This window comes from Haemaphysalis longicornis, unplaced genomic scaffold, assembly GCF_048455015.1.
Source record: "Haemaphysalis longicornis isolate Haplotype H1 unplaced genomic scaffold, Haemaphysalis longicornis Haplotype H1 scaffold_3, whole genome shotgun sequence".
Taxonomy (NCBI): Eukaryota; Metazoa; Arthropoda; class Arachnida; order Ixodida; family Ixodidae; genus Haemaphysalis; species Haemaphysalis longicornis.
The window spans coordinates 25,291,778-25,308,103 of record NW_027526335.1 but is presented as its reverse complement, the minus strand read 5'-3'; the positions used below and the strand labels follow the sequence as shown (position 1 = coordinate 25,308,103).

The 16,326-nt window shown below is 49.1% G+C and overlaps 1 pseudogene; it reads right to left on the bottom strand.

The window, feature by feature from the left end:
• Positions 1–10,273: 10,273 nt before the first annotated feature.
• Positions 10,274–11,065, bottom strand: LOC144173200 (uncharacterized; annotated as a pseudogene).
• Between the last annotated feature and the right edge of the window lie 5,261 nt (positions 11,066–16,326).

Below are 16,326 nucleotides of genomic sequence, written 5' to 3'. Positions count from 1 at the left end.
CAGCATTTTAAAGCAAAGTGGTGCGGCTCGTAGACCCCGCACCTAAATAAATTGTGTGGTCTCCGGGGCATCAGAGTCTGAGAGGTAACGAGGCCGCGCACGCGGCTGCCCGAGCGCTTACCCACCGGGCGCCTCACCCATGCTCTCCCGGCTCGGAGATTAGCAAACCACTTCTGTGGTTTAGAGAAATCGTCAAACATTACTGCGATAACCGCCGGCTTTACCCAGCCCCTGCAAAGGGTCTGAGCAAGGTCGATGAGCGAACACTGCGGCGCCTGCAGACGAACACATTTATGTGCCCTGCAGTAGCAAAGCATTTCGACCCTAAAACAGATGGGCGGTGTCTGCACTGTGGGGAGGTGTCCGACATCTTCCACATGGTGTGGGCATGCCAGAGCAACCCTGCGTTATCCCCCAACCCTTCCCCTACCAGTGAGGCATGGGAGGCAGCCCTGCTCAATTGCTCGGGGCTGGAGTCTCAAAGGGCTCTAGCTCAACGGGCGAGAGCGGCGGCCTTGACCAACGGGGTCCCGGAATAAGGACTGCACCTGTGCGGGGGCCACATGCCGTAACTCTCTTTTATTCTTATCATACAATAAAGTTTCACTCCTCCTCCTTCCTCACGGGCTGCCGGAGACGGTAAGCCCTCCTGCCCCCGTTCATGCACGAGTGCCGCTCCTCCCTTTCTCTAAGACGCTATCTAACAACTGCAGTGCGACCACTATATATTATCCTCTCGCGATGTAGAACTATATCTGGGTTATTGTTCTGTTCTGACACCGTCCACTGTTCAAACGGCGAAGATGAGAAAGAGAAGCCTGGTATAGTAGTTTAATCAATCAATCAATCAATCAATCAATCAATCAATCAATCAATCAATCAATCAATCAATCAATCATGTTTATTTACGTGCCCAGGAACAGCCAGAGGCCTGAGTGCTGGCGCACGGATAGTTACATGAAAACAAAATACAAGAAACATATTGCAAGAAACAAACAAGCGACAAGACACACACAAATTGAAGTAGCGAAAATTACAGAAAGAAAGCACAGGCGGAGCCTGGGTACAGGTAAAAAAGAAAAAAGAAGATGCCTTTGTGGCTCAGCTTATTGTAATGAATACACAACAAGCAGAGAAAAAAGTTTGACAGTAAGACGACAAAAACAATGACAAGAGTATAGAGACAAATGATAAGACAAGCATGATAAGTAAACAGTTTCAAAAATAGGCAAATATCTATTGGTTAAACAGAACCGCAGAGAAACCAAATTTCAGCAATGAAAAAAAAAAGAAAAACGAACGACAGAGATATCATAGATGTTTAACATACTTTATTCAACAGCGCAGTACGGTAAATTGTAAAGGAACTTTGAAAGATGTCAAGGCGTTCAGAGAAGCGGTTGTAACAATTCTGTATTCTGCGCACAGGAGAATGATTGGAGTTGCGCGCAGCGGTCAAGAAAGGGCGATGCGACCTGGTGGGCCTTTGTGGAACACTAAACTGTAAACAGTTAAGCAGGTCTGCGCAAGAAAGGTCACCATGAACAATTTTGTGAAGAAATGTAAGGTCTGCACGCATACGTCTGCAGGTCAACGAAGGGATGGAAGGAACTATGGGTAAGTCAGAATCAGGATGAAAACTGTGATTGTGATGACGGTGCTTGAAGATGGATAAAAACTTCTTCTGCACACATTCTATTAATTCACAACAAGATTTGGAGATGCCATTCCAGGCAACAGAAGCATATTCTAACTGAGGGATACATATTGTATTGTATAGCATTAGAAATGGATCTGGAGAAGAGAATTCCTTTGTAATCCGACACACATTTCCAAGACTTCGGAGCGCTCGCCGGGTGATGAGCCTAATATGAGAAGAAAAAGAGAGGGTACTGTTGAAAAGAACCCCGAGGTCCCTAATCTCCTCAACCCTTTGCAAAGGAGCTCCCTCTATACTGTAGGAAAACAGCAGACGATGGGTTTTCCGGCTGTACGTGACAACCTTTGTTTTAGCTGGGTTTAAAATTAGACAGTTTTTGCTGCACCAGACCGGTAATTTCGACACATCCCTCTGCAAGGCACAGCAGTCCTGAAAACCGCTAATGTGCCTAAATAGTTTGACGTCATCAGCATAGAGAAGAAATGAAGATTTTGTTAAAGGAGTACTGACACGAAATTTCTCGCTTTCAGTTTTTATGCTGTAAAGAATACCTATGGTCCCAGTAATTACGAAAATCGAACCGAAAGGCGTCAGCCACCAACATATAATTAATTATAGCACGTTTATTGCAACCACTTTCAAATTCGGTCGCCGCGCGGGAAAATGGCCGTTCGGAGGAGAGCCTGCAAGCGGACTGCCTGACGTCACGGTCTCCGTGACGTCGGACCGTGACGTCATGGTCTCCGTGACGTCAGGGACGTTCGCTGCATCGTCTGCTACGGATTGCACGCGGTTCACACTAAAGCGCTGGACACATGTACGATTTGTACACTCGATTCGCATGCGACTGATCGTTACGACTGTCACCACGACTAGTCGTACGCGTGAATTTGAGACACATGACCCGATGCGTGCATGCGATGCGTCGTCGGCGTCGCTCCGCCCACCGTTTTTGCTCCATGGTCAACTACGACTATCGCTGAGCTGAATTTGTAGATCCCGCGCGTTTAATCGCAAAAAATGGATAAAGCAGGCAATCGTGAAGCGTTTCCTGCCTTCGGAAACAGTTCGCGCACACGCCGGCCGCGCCTGCCAGCTCGGACACTCAGCGGCTCGATCCGGCGCAGACCACGGTAGCAAGACGGTAGCAACCGCTTGTCGCTGCTCTTCTGAATCAATCTGATCGTTAAAATGAAGTTCCACATGCGAGAAAGTAGGTGTTAGTGTGGTGAAAAATTGTGCTTGGGATTGTTATCAGGGCTTATTTTAAAAGCGGCGATCAGATATCTGCCGCGATGCAAGCGTATACGCTGACCGGCCCCCCGCGGCGCGCGGCGGGCGGTGCGCCGACCGGTCGAGAGATGGCAATACCTGCGCGGAAACGTGAAGTGCGCACTTCGCAAGCCTTGCTCACAGCGGTACCGCAGCCAAGCCAAACCTCCTATCGAAGCGAGACCGCCCACAACAACAGCGCAGGCTATCGCTTCCGGTTCCGGAAACAACTGTATGACGTCATGCTGAATCGGCCGCAAAATCGCGGATAGCCTGACGTCACACCCCAAGCGATTTCGCTAGTGCTGCCGATTTGTAATAGTTCGCGGCCAGGGCAATTAAAATCGATTTTTGATGCGTTTCCAGCCTCGGATCGCTCCAAAAATTTCTGTGGGTAATCTGTACAAACTACTGAAGCCAATTATATCGTTATTTAGGCCTCTAAATTTGGTGTCAGTACTCCTTTAACACTGTTGACACATCATTGATAAAGATAGAAAACAATAGTGGACCCAGCACAGAACCCTGAGGTACACCACTCGTTGCAGTGTAAACACTAGACCTTTTGAAGTTTACATCTACGTAAAAGGACCGGTCAAGGAGATAGTTGGACAACAAGGCAACAAGGCTTGCGTCTACACCGGACGTAGTAAGCTTGTTAATTAATAACTGATGGTTCACTACATCAAACGCCTTACTGAGGTCAAAATAAATAACATCCAACTGGCCGTTTTCACAAACTCCAGCCGAAGCCTGTGTCATAAAGCTTGCAAGATTTGTAACCGTCGATCGACCCGAGAAAAAGCCGTGCTGATTTGGTATCAGAACGTTCTTGACGCTAGCAGCAAGAATGTTGTGCAGAGCTGACTCAAGGAGTTTTGAGGCGATCGACCCGAGAAAAGTAAACAGTTATTATAAATGGAAGTTAAGACAGGCACAAAAATGTTGCCGTAAGCCTTCATGAGGGCTGCTGGAATTCCATCTGCACCACAGGAAAATGACGGTTTCATCCGTTTAAGGCTATCATTGACAAGTTTTTCATCGAACATAAGTGTACTAAAATTAGACATATTATTAAACGATAGGCGTTCGTCGTGACCATCTGGCAGTTGAAAGACAGAATGAAAGTACGGAGCAAAGCTCGTGGCAACATCATCAACCTGTTCCCCATCGGCATTAAGCAGGCTAATGTGTTTTTTAGAGAACGGCCGCGTACATACCTCCAGAAGTCAGCCGGTTTCTGAGACGCAGAAGCCTCTAACGACTCTATATAAAGCTGGTGGTCACGCCGGTAGAGGCTTTTACAAAGTGAGCGATACCGACGAAACTCTGCTTTCCGCTTGTCAAGCCCAGAACGCTTGGTCTTTTTGTGGGCGCTGTCCTGAGTTTAAGCGAACTTCAAAGTTCTTTAGAGAACCAGTGGGGAAATTTGGAATGAACAGGCTTATAACAAGGAATGTACTTTTCCATGCCACTCCTGACAATTTCGGTAAAACGTCGAACCTGTTCGTCAACATCTTGACATCAAAAACACTAGACCATTCAGCAGATGAATAAAAGTGATAGAGCCCAGCATAATCTCCACGCTTGAAAGCATATCGCGGGACTGCACAATCGTCAACACCACCATAACAATGCTGGGCAGCGACAGAGACAGAGACAATAAGAGGGGGGTGAAACTTGTCGGGGTGTACAAGAGATATTTCGGAGGCACACACGTACGTTTTTCAAGTTCGAGAAGCCCATATCTAGGACATTACCATAGAGGTTTTCTATGTGGCAGAACTGCTGCAAGGGGAGGTGAATGATTGAAAATCTAATAACATGCTGCATTTCTGCGCTGCATAATGGTTTTTATGCTGAAATGAGAGACTGTTCCAGTGAATACCTGGGGTGTTGAAGTCTCCAAGTATAATTAGCTTATGGTTGGAGTGTGAATTGGAAACATTTTCAATAGATGTGAGCTTTCGATTATATTCAGCAGGTAAAATATCCGGGGATATATAGAATGCACCGATGAGCAGCTTCTCGCCCCTCTTGAGGCCTACCTCAAGCCACACTGATTCCTCGGTCTCGAGGTCTGCACGCCGCACGCATTGTACTGAGCGATCGATGGCAATGAGAACACCGCCACCCTTTTGCTTAGGCCCAGTTAACTTTCTGTCACTTCTAAAAATTTCATAGGTCGGAGGAAAATAGTCGGAAGATGAGATATCATCGCAAAGCCAAGTTTCAGTAATAACAATAGTAGAAAATTTGGACCACACAACATTTCTAAGAAATTCGGAGGACTTAGTACGTAGACCCCGAGCATTTTGATAATAGATGTCGAGAGTGCCGTTCTTACTTGTCATTCTCAGTATTTCACAGCTGTGCACCATGCCACGGTGGAGCTTGCCTTGGAACGGCTTGAAGAGGCAGCCCTTTGGCCACATAGACGGGTCGCACAGGCGCCTGAAACACTCTGCGTCAACAGTTACACAAAAAGAAGAATACGAGTCATACTTGGTTTTAAGGCGTTTGCACGACAACGGCGTGACTTGCACATTCGACAAGTGGGCCAACAGTTGCCCAGATGTCGTGTTAGCCGACAACTTCGAAACAACAACAACAACAACAACAAGGTTCGTTTCCCGGCCGCGGCGGCCGCTTTTCTGATGGAGGCGAAAAGCAAAAACGCCCGTGTGTACGAGATTTCGGCGCACGATAAAGATCCCCAGGTGGTCAAAATTAATCCGGAGCCCTCCACTACGGCGCGCCTCATCGCTTGCTTTGCGTCGGCGCGTTAAACCCCACAATCAACAACAACAACAACAACAACAACAACAACAACAATAATAATAATAGTAATAATAATAATAAATCAATCAATCAATGTTTATTATAGTGCCCAGGAACAGTGGAGGCCTTCGTGCTGGAGCACTCAGAGGGGAAAATGCAGCACTGTAGTACAACAACAATTTGCTAATAAACACTCAGTGAGCAAAAAAAAAAAAAAGAACGACCTACAAAAACGGCAAAGAAGATTAGAAATAAAATAGTGCAATCCAACCGACTTTACACAATCAATTCGTACTGGCGCACAGAAAAGGTATAAGACAGCAATGAAATAATAATAATAATAATAATAATAATAATAATAATAATAATAAATAACAATAATAATCAATCGTCCTTATTTATCGTCCCCAAGAACACTCATGAGGCCTTAGTGCTGGTACACGTATGGGTGCAATTACAAAAGAGAACCAGAGTAACAAGCGCACGCGAAGACATTACCGAAACCAATTAATAAAATAATAGTTTATTCTGCAAGACACGTACAGAACATGAGTAGAAACGGGAGCGCCTAAGCCATCAACGGCTTGTGGGCATTACCCGGAAGTGGTTATCAAAAGTAAGCAGAGTCACAAAAAGTTGGGGCAGCTTCGCACTAGTGGCGCGAAGACTGGCCAAACAGCGAAGCTGGCGGACCCGCATAGCTTATTCTTGGTTCGGCCAAGTTTTCGGCGTGGTGTCGTCGTTAGCCCCCATAGAGCAATAAACACTCAGTCATTAAAGTATCTACAACGTACGCGAGCTCGTAGTTCCGGATCTTCTGCAACTCGCTGACGTTTCGCCGGATCATCTCGGCGGCGACGCATCGCTTCTCGCTTGGCAGTAGAGCCACTGTGGTGTTGCGGCGCGGTGGGCCGCTATCTCGGAAGGAACAAACGGCGCCGCTGTGGGCTACCGACGACTGCCAATGTTTATTGGACACCACACATATATATCGACATAACAGATAACAGCGCCATCTCTGATGGAGTCACTGAACCAATCCTTCCCTCCCTTCTTTTTTTTTAGTTGATTAGTAACTGTTAGTACGTGTTAGTGGAGAGGCATCTCATCTATGTACAATAAGCATGAAATATTTACACACCGAGTCATACACTCAAAATGCAAAGTATGCACTTCAAATATACGCTCAATTACAAGTGCATGCGTACATGTCACCGAGTCCACTAAACATAATCCATATATCTTTGAGGCGGTCGTCTTGTCCTCGCAGGTAGCTCCCGGCGTGGAGGGGGTTCTGGAGAGGGTGGAGAAGAGACAGGCTGTTGTGGTGTCTCTTGCGATGCTACACAAGGGCTGCACAGAACACTAGGCACTGCACTTAGGGGGGAACCTGGGGGCACTGCACTGAGGGGGGGTACCGGGTAGCACTGCCGATTGCCCACTCCCGCAACGCACAGCTGACTGGTTTGAAGGCTGCGCTGGCTCACCGTGAACACTTGGCGTTGGGACGACTGGCTGAGGCTGGGCGGCCTGTGCAGCAAGCTTGCTTAGCTTGGACGAGTTACACGTTCGTCCATCATCAAGACAGAACGAGGCTGGCCCTCGTTCCACTACCTTCCGAGGACAGCTGAAGGAAAGGTCTCCTTTAAAAGAGACTGTCGGTTTCTTAACACGAACCATGTCCCCAACTGCTATGTTTGGTTTCTTGGCTGCACGACGGAAGTCGGTGTACCTCTTGCTGTACTTTTGCCTCCGTGTGACTCTCTTCCGAAGTTGGCCAAGTTCTTTAGCAGGGTCCGTGAAGAATGATGGGGATGGGTGCCCAATGATGTCAAGTCGTGTTCGGGGTAGTCGTCCATGGAGGAGCAAGGCTGGTGCGACTCCCGTGGTTGCGTGAGGTGTGCACCGATAGACACCCAAGTACTCCAGTGCTGCTTGTCGAAGAGGCCGATGTTCTAGCGAAGCAACTTGTACAAAGTCCTTGAAAACACGATTAAACCTCTCAACAAGCCCATTGGCTTGGGGGTAATACACTGAAGAATGTGTCAACCGGATGCCACGCTCGTCTAAGAAGTGTGCAAATTCTCGTGAAGCAAATTGGGGCCCATTGTCACTGACTATCTCGTCAGGGTAGGGTCTCCCTCTCGGGAAAAGATCGACAACAAGAAGTTAGTGACTGATCTGGTAGATACCTCGCTGCAGAATTGTACTACGGGCCACTTAGAAAAATATTCAACCAGTGTGATCGCGAATCTGCAATCTTGAGGAGCTCTTTCTATTGGGCCAACAATGTCTATGGCAATTTTTTGCCATGGGCGCTCTGGAAATGGAACGGGTTGCAGAGGAGCAGGTGCCATTTTCACACTCTTGTCTGCCTTCTGACAGACGCTGCAGTTTTGGATTGCGACTTCTGTTTGCCGATCCATGCCCGGCCACCAAAACCGTTCTCGAAGTCTGGCTTTCGTCCTGACGATGCCAGGATTAGCTTCATGAGCTGTGGAGATGACTTGATGCGTAAGGGACTGTGGCACTACGAGTCGCTCTCCACGCAGGAGTAAGTTGTCGACCACTGACAACTCGTTGCGCAGCATGAAGTACGGTTGCAGTTGGTTTGGGACGAGCTTGTGCGGGGGCCATGACGGCGTAGCGTATTCCTTGACTTTTGCCAGAGTGGCGTCGTCACTGGTGGACTGCTCGATCTGGTCCTTCGCGATGCACAGCGGCTCGACAAGGAAGACAACTTCTGTGGAGTTGTCTTCAGGTTGTGGTGTGCATTCCGGGTTACCTACCACTGGTAGACGTGACAGCGCGTCTGCTACCTTGTTTTCAGAGCCATTGCGGTATTCCACGGAGTAGTTATAGCGGAGCAGTCGTTCAGCCTACCTTGCGATGCGAAAAGGGCGTCGCCCTGTTCCCTTGTTAGACAGCAATGTTACCAACGCCTGGTGATCAGTTTGAAGAGTGAAAGGTCGTCCCCACAAGTAAACATGCCACTTCTCGCATGCCCACATGCAAGATAATGCTTCACGCTCGCTGGCGGAGTACTTCCTTTTTGCATTAGATGGGGTCCGCGAGGCAAACGCAATGGTGCGAGTTTCCTGTCCATCCACTTGCTGCAAAACCGCACCTAGCCCGTATGCAGAAGCATCAGTTGCAACAATAACTGGAAGGGCTGGGTCAAACATGTGCAACACCTTGTGGGAGGCCAGAAGAGTCTTCACTCTTTCAAAACTTGCTTGGGCAGCTGTGTCCCACTCAAAAAGTGCGTCTTTGCGCAGCAGTCGACGCATGGGTTCCACTTCTTCGGCTAGCCTCGGAATGAACTTTGCGTAGTACTCCACTAAGCCTAAGAATGAACGGAGCATGCCTGGTTCTGTGGGCGCGGCTGCGTGGACGATTGCATCGACTTTGGCTTGAAGGGGTGCTATGCCTTCAGCGCTGACACGATGACCAAGGAAAGAGAGTTCTGTTGCATTGAAAACACATTTCTCGTGAAGTTTCAGACCTGCTTTCGCGATGCGATGCAGAACTTCTTCCAGGTTCTCCAGATGTTCTGTCTCCGTCTTCCCGAAGACAATGATGTCGTCTATGTAACAAAGAACACCATGGCAGCCTTGCAGGATCCTTGTCATGAGCTGCTGAAAGGCTGCAGGGGCCGACGCCAATCCAAAGCAGACCCGTTTAAACCGGAAAAGGCCCTCGTGCGTAACAAACGCTGTGAGATCCCTGCTGTCTGGGTGCAGCAGAACTTGGTGGTACGCAGAGGCAAGATCTAGCTTTGAGAAGTGGCGGGCTCCGTTTAAGGCATGCAGCAGCTCTTCGGTGTGAGGCAGCGGGAAGTTGTCGACCACGGTGGCTTTGTTCGGCTCCCTCAGGTCAACACAAAGACGAATGCTGTCATCTCTCTTCAGGGCTGCGACGATGGGAGAAACCATTCGGAGGCATCGATCCTTTTGATGACGTCGGCGGAGAGCAGGGCCTGTAGTTGGTTGCTTACTGGTTGGCGTAATGAGAATCGAAGGCGTCTCAACTTCTGGGCGACTGGGGAGACTGCCTCTTTCATCTTCACCTTGTGTTGAAAACCTTTGACAAGGCCCAGGCCTGGAGTAAACAGGTGAGAAAACCTGGCCCACAGTAGTGCAGGCATGCCAAACTTTGGCTCACTCTGTGGCTGCTTTAAGATAGCGCCTTGCGGTGGAATGCGCTGTTGTGCGTCTGAGCTCGTTGCAGGCAGCGTTGATGTTGCGTGGGCGGGCGTTTGCTGAACGACCGTGTGCAAAGAACGTAGCTCTGTGCCTGAAATTTGAAGATCCAGGGCTTGCACAGCATCTAATCCCAAAAGGGAGGTCCGCGTTACATAAAGCGGTATGATGGCTGTTCGTGCCTTGAACGACAGCTTTGCTTCAAACAGGCCAAGCACAGGAATCTTCTGGCGTGAAAAATCAAGAAGTGTGATGCTGGGGGTACTGAGTTTCACTTTATCTTGAAAAAGGCTTCGAAAGTGACCTTCCCCAATTATTGACACTGCTGAGCCTGTGTCGATGAGAAACGAGACTTCAGCTTCTTGGCGGGTTTGTTCGCGAAGTCTGGCTATTTCTACCGCTCGGTCGAATGTCAACGCGTCGCCTTCGAGCAGCAGTCTTTCCCTGAGTTGCGGGCAAGTAACTCCGGCAACGAACTGTTCGCACAAGTTATCATCCGCGGTAGCGTCGAAATTACACGGGGCTGCCAGTTCACGGAGCGCCAAAGCAAATTCGGCAACAGACTCACCGGAAAGTTATCGACGCTCACGAAAATGATAACGTTCGACTCGAACGTTGACGGTGGCGGTGAATTACTTTGCCAGTGTGTCAACGGTAACGTCGTACGGGTCCGGACGGCTTGAGGCAGGGGCGTGCGTGGCAGGCGTCTGTTCCTTCGTCAGCTTGTCGTCGGTGGCGGGTGGTGAAAGCGGCGGCTGGGGTGGGGGCGGTGCCGGCAGGGCGTCGAAAATCCTTTGACCCTCGGGGCCCAGGCAGTGAAGCAGGAGCGCGCGACGTCGGGTTGCTGACCACTCGTCGGCGCCGGACGCGAGCACGAAGTTATGGAACAAGCGAAACCAGCGGTGCCAAGGGATCGCTGGCGTGCCCGGAGTCTCGACGAGCGGCGGCGGCGGCGATATCCCGGTGGCCATCCTCGTCGCCAATGTGGTGTTGCGGTGCGGTGGGCCGCTATCTCGGAAGGAACAAACACATGAACGCCGCTCTGGGCTACCGACGATTGCCAATGTTTATTGGACAGCACACATATATATACACGACATAACAGATAACAACGCCATCTCTGATGGAGTCACTGAACCAATCCGAATATACAACAGCCACTAAATAATCTAGTGGCTTTACTTGGCAGTGCGACGCTCTTCCTGGTAAGTCGCTTCCTCCTCGGGCATCCAGACTTTCTTTGGTCTTTCTATAAACCTTTTCATCCGTTAATCTTTAATAAGATCAGAGCATGTTCTGGGCTGTGTTGCGCATGCGCAGTTTCATTTTCCTGTCGACTGCGCCAATTGTAGGCCCGCAAGCACAGCCCGCTGGCAAAATGGAAGCTCCCAGGACGAAGAAAATAAAAAGGTCTATAACAGCAGCACGTACGTACAGATTAGAGGAGGCGAGAGGTCTGTCGCCGCGCCGGCTGTTCAAAGCTTTTACTCGCCTGCGACGTCACGGCCAAGCTCTGCCTTCACACTTGTCGTCCGGGGCTCGGAGAGAGGAGAGCGGCGCGCGCACATGCCGCGGACTTAGCCTAACGCGCGTGGGGTGCGAGGAGGTTACGTGGCTCGGTGCTTTCGCAGGTAACTGGCGTTGGTGGTTGCTAGGCAACGCGAGGCGGCGCACAGCCGGGCAGAGTTTTCTGGTAACGCTCCACAGCGGAACCAAAAGCTTAAACAACTCCACTGTTAAAAGACCAGATCGGTCTCTAAACAAGCAGGAGAAAAAAAATACTGGTTGATTCCTCTGTTATAGGAATCAACAAAACACGAAAGTGAAATGTGCAGCGAAATCTGAGCTGACCATGATTTTCGAGGCGGCGGCTGTCTTGTTGGGTGTGCTTGGCGAGCGACGTCCTGCCGGCGGGTCGCTTCGGCAAAGGTGTACTAGCGTCATTTTCGTAACGAATATGACGTCAGTAATATCTTCGTGTATCCAGACATAAAACACTTTCGTGTTAAAATATAAAACCCGAAAACGAACAACCGTAAGTATAACGCAGTATTTAGTACTAAAGGTTGCTTCTTCGCAAGAAGACTCTGTGTGCAGAGGTGCACCCTTTACAGGCCGCTTGCTTCGTTGTTCTGGCGTCGCTTCCGTAACGGATATGACGTCATCAAAACCTTCGTGTATCCCGGAATAAAACATTTTAGTGTTGAAAAAACAGAGAGGATGGAACAAACACGGCTGAAACCACGAAAATGGTTCCAACATGTCAAATAGTTATTCTAGAAAAGTGTAAGGTAACTGCTTCAGCATTTTTCCTAATTTCGGCTCGGAAGAAGTTAAAAAAGAACCAGGTGCAGTACTGAATATTTTAGGTATACGTCGTGTACTGTAACACCTTCAGAATATCGTGTGCGAACTCTTAGCACATTAAAGGGACCCAGAAAAGCTTTGCGAAGGTGGCAGTCAAATGCATTCAGGTGGTAGAACACATAACGGGGGATTTTTGAACCAAGTGTGAGCCCCATACGTTGTACGGATAATTTGTAAACAATTTTTGAAGATAGCCTTTCTCATCCGATGAGCGCGACGCCGCAGCGAGCCGATCGCTGCTGACGCAACGGCGATCGCGGCTGATGCAACGATGAGGCGCCCCTGATTCGCCCAATCGCCGGCGAGGTCGGCCGCCTGCGACGTCACCGCCATTGACTTCCGGCTGCTCTTCCTGCTTCTTGCGCGATCCCGAGTAGGCGTAAAGTACCGGATTTCTGCAGCGAGGTTCCGATACGAGCGCTCCACGTCCTCTGGATCTGGATAAAGATGAGTTATCCGTGCCACGTCGTTGGCTGCAAAGCGAGCGACTGGAGTGGCGTCAAAATGAGGCAAGATACGGACAATTGCAGACTGTGCAAAGGCAAAGGCGGGTCCGCAGCGATTGACGCGTGCCTAGGCGCAGGAATGTAGCTAGCGCAGAACGGAAGTCGAGCGTCGCGATGTCACATGGCTATTCCCAGTGTTTCCAGCTGCTTAGAAAGAAGCAGAGAGGGAGGAGGAACAAATCGGCAAGGGGGGAGAGGTGCATTGAATTGCTTCTGGCGCAGCTAATACTGAATGTAGATAAATAATTCCAACGGTATTGCATCGCTATATCGGTGCTACGCGACAATCCAGGCCTTTTGTAACTTTCACAAAAGGCTTTTCTGGGTCCCTTTAAAGCGCTCCAGAATTCTGTAATAATTGAAGTAATATAAGCCGTCATACCATTTAGGAGTATGCCTCGATTGTGTGAAACGGCACACGTAAATCTCACCTTCTTTCTTTATGCACAAAAGAAGGAAAGAAAGCAGGAACAATACTAGAGCGGCGTGACCGTTGCGTGTTTCTTCATTCACGGGCGACTCGCGATACGAGGATGAGCACTAGCCGTCCCCGTAAAATAATATTGCCTACGAGGCATCAAGGCGCACACGCAATGGTTTAAAATAGCTCTGCGTGTCTCCGTTATTTGAGTCGCACAGACGTCTACCCGACTCTGCCAAACATAGCATCCGTAGCAACGTTTTTAGGTTCTTTGAAATATATATCGCTTTCTGACTTCGCTTTCGTAAGACCTGAATTGTTTGCCTTTGGAAGCTCGTGTTTCGTTTCGTCCCGCACTCGCCACGGGAGTCGATAGACGGATAGTTTCTAAAGGCGGAAAGACGAACTATGACCGAGGGGATGGGTAGAAGAGATGCGAATGTTCATTGTTCGAAAAATTTGGGCAGGAAATGAAAAAAAAAAAAAAATTGGTCTCATATCTATTCTTTTTGTTGCAAATGTCGACAAAAGACGATAGTCTTTGTGAGTGCCTCCTGTTGCTTTCCCGCTCACTTCTCATGCTGTTCCTCTTCCGTCGCGCTCCTCCCAAGTAAACACACTGAAGGTTTGCTCAAGTCAATAGGCAGTTTTAGCATATCGTTACCGTGTTTACGCTACCGTTTACCGTGTTTGCAGGAGTAGGCAGCGCAGCGCCAGAGTTACCGCGAACGGTAACTTACCGGCACAGGCTTCACCGTCGCCAGCGCTTCCGGTAACACGGTAAACGGTAACGCAAACACGGTAACGATATGCTAAAACTGCCTAATTTAAATTTACCGCGTTCCACTGCTACAGGCCGGGTTTCTCGATGCCAGCGTTGCAGTACGGCGGAGACACGCGTAAATCGAGGCGCCCTACTTCAACGTTTATAGAACCACATTTCCTTACTCCACGTGCGTTCCAAGCAGAATGTGGAGCCTATCTAGTGGAACCTTTTGTTGTTGTTGCAGTGTGATTTCTTAAATGCCGCCAGGAGCGCGAGCAACAGCAGGCGAAGATTTTCTGAAGTAGATGTAGTATATCATTTGCTATCACAAAAACAAGGCATCCATAAATTTTTTAGTAAAGGAACACTGGAAACATCAAATATGTATTGATGCTCCGCCTTAGTTTGCGTAACGTCTTGTTCTTGTTCAACAATGTTGACATGTATGAACATTGACCCCGGACTTAGACGTTTAGATTTGGCTGTGAGTAATAAGACTATTGCGCAGATTTTGTTTCACTTTGGCCGGGAAAAAAGTGAAACATAATCTGCGTTTCACTTTAACCGGACAATAAAGAGAAAAAAAACTTTGGCCGGGCGGCTGAATCGAGTCACAGACAGACAGACAGACAAACAGACATGCAGACAGACCAAAATTTCTGGGCATAAGTAGCCCAAGAAAGACTACCGTCTTTAAAAATTGGCGCAGCCTGCAGTGTGGTGCAAGGCTGGAGAAACAGCAGAGCTGGCGTCCCCTCTCCCATCGTCAAAGACTCGGCTGTTGCACCTAACATAGACTTCCGAACTTGCCGCTGAAAGTTATCCATGACTGGCAGGCCCGGGTCGTTTGTCCGCAAACTTTCACATCTCCGCCAAAGTGGACCGCGTCAGCACGCGCTAGAACCGACGGTCAGTCAATTTGAAAGCCAACGCTACGAACAACCCAAAGAAAATACTGCCGAGCGCCCGGAGTGCGATGATGGCTCACTCGGATAGACGCCGGTTTCATAACGCGAGGGACCCATGTTCGATTCTCACGAAGGGAAGCAATTTTCTTTCCAATTTCAGGTTTTTTTGTTCGCGTTGGGCAATTTACGGCCGGGTTAAACAACGCCACTGTTCAAAGCTGCGTATTTAGCATGCTCCTAAAATGAATCAATTCGCAATAGGCTACCCTTGTAGTCTTGCAATAATCTACCCTTGTAATCTACGCCATTTTAGAACAAACGGCGCAGCAAGGACTAAACAGGAAAGCAGTGAAAGCGCCCTGCCCTTCTATTGGCCTGTATCCCACAGGAGGGATACAGGCCGAGACGCTTTCAGTTCGGTGTTTCCGGTCCCATCTTAGCGATGTTTGCTTTACCAAACAAACCAAGGAAGCCGAGGCGCTAGCTGTGGCGCTGGCCCTCACGCAGACGGAAGCCACGGTGGTCGTAACTGACTCACAGGAAGCGTGCAGGAACTCCATGTCAGGCTGGTTGGCACCAGCAACGCACCGCATGCTTTCAACCAAACCCCCCCATAGAAAAGTAAGGATTGTGTGGAGCGCGCATATGCCTCCATTGCGGGCAACGAATGTGCCCACCAAAAGGACCGAGAACTTGCTGACCAGGCCTCAGGGGACGTGGAGAAGCCTACACCTATTGGAACGTGCAGGCTTCTTGTAAGATGCCTACACCGCTTGTAACACAAACCTCTTGAGGTCGCAAAAAACAACACTCAGACTTCTACAAAAAAAAGAGGCCACGTATCTGCTCCTTTTGTTTCAAATGTCGACGCAAGACGATAGTAGACTGGCGCCCCTGGCAAGTGAATGCATCCCTTCTGTTTCCCGCTCACCTCTCCAGTCTCGTTCCTTCCAAGATAACACGCGACAGGTTTGCACAAGTCAATTAAATTTACCGCGTTCCACTGCTCCAATTCAGGTGCCTCGATGCCAGCGCTGCCGAACGGCGAAGACGTGCGTGAATCGAAGCATCCGACTACAACGTTCATAGAACCACGTTGCCCTACTCCACGAGCGTTCCAAGCGGAACGCAAAACCTATATAGTGGAACCTTTTGTTGCTGTTTCCATTTGATTTTTTAACTGGAATGTGTTTTATTCCGTGATTCCCGAATATTTCACTTACGTCATATCCGTCACGGAAGTGACGCCAGTACAACGAAGCAAGCGCCCTGCAAAGGGTGCACCCCTGCAAACAGGATCTTCTTGCGGGGAAGCAACCTTTAGTACAAAATACGTTATACTTCGTGTTGTTCCTTTTCGTGTTTTATATTTTAACACGTAAGTGTTTATGCCGGGACACACCAAGATTTGACTGGCGTCATAGCCGTCACGGAAATGACGCC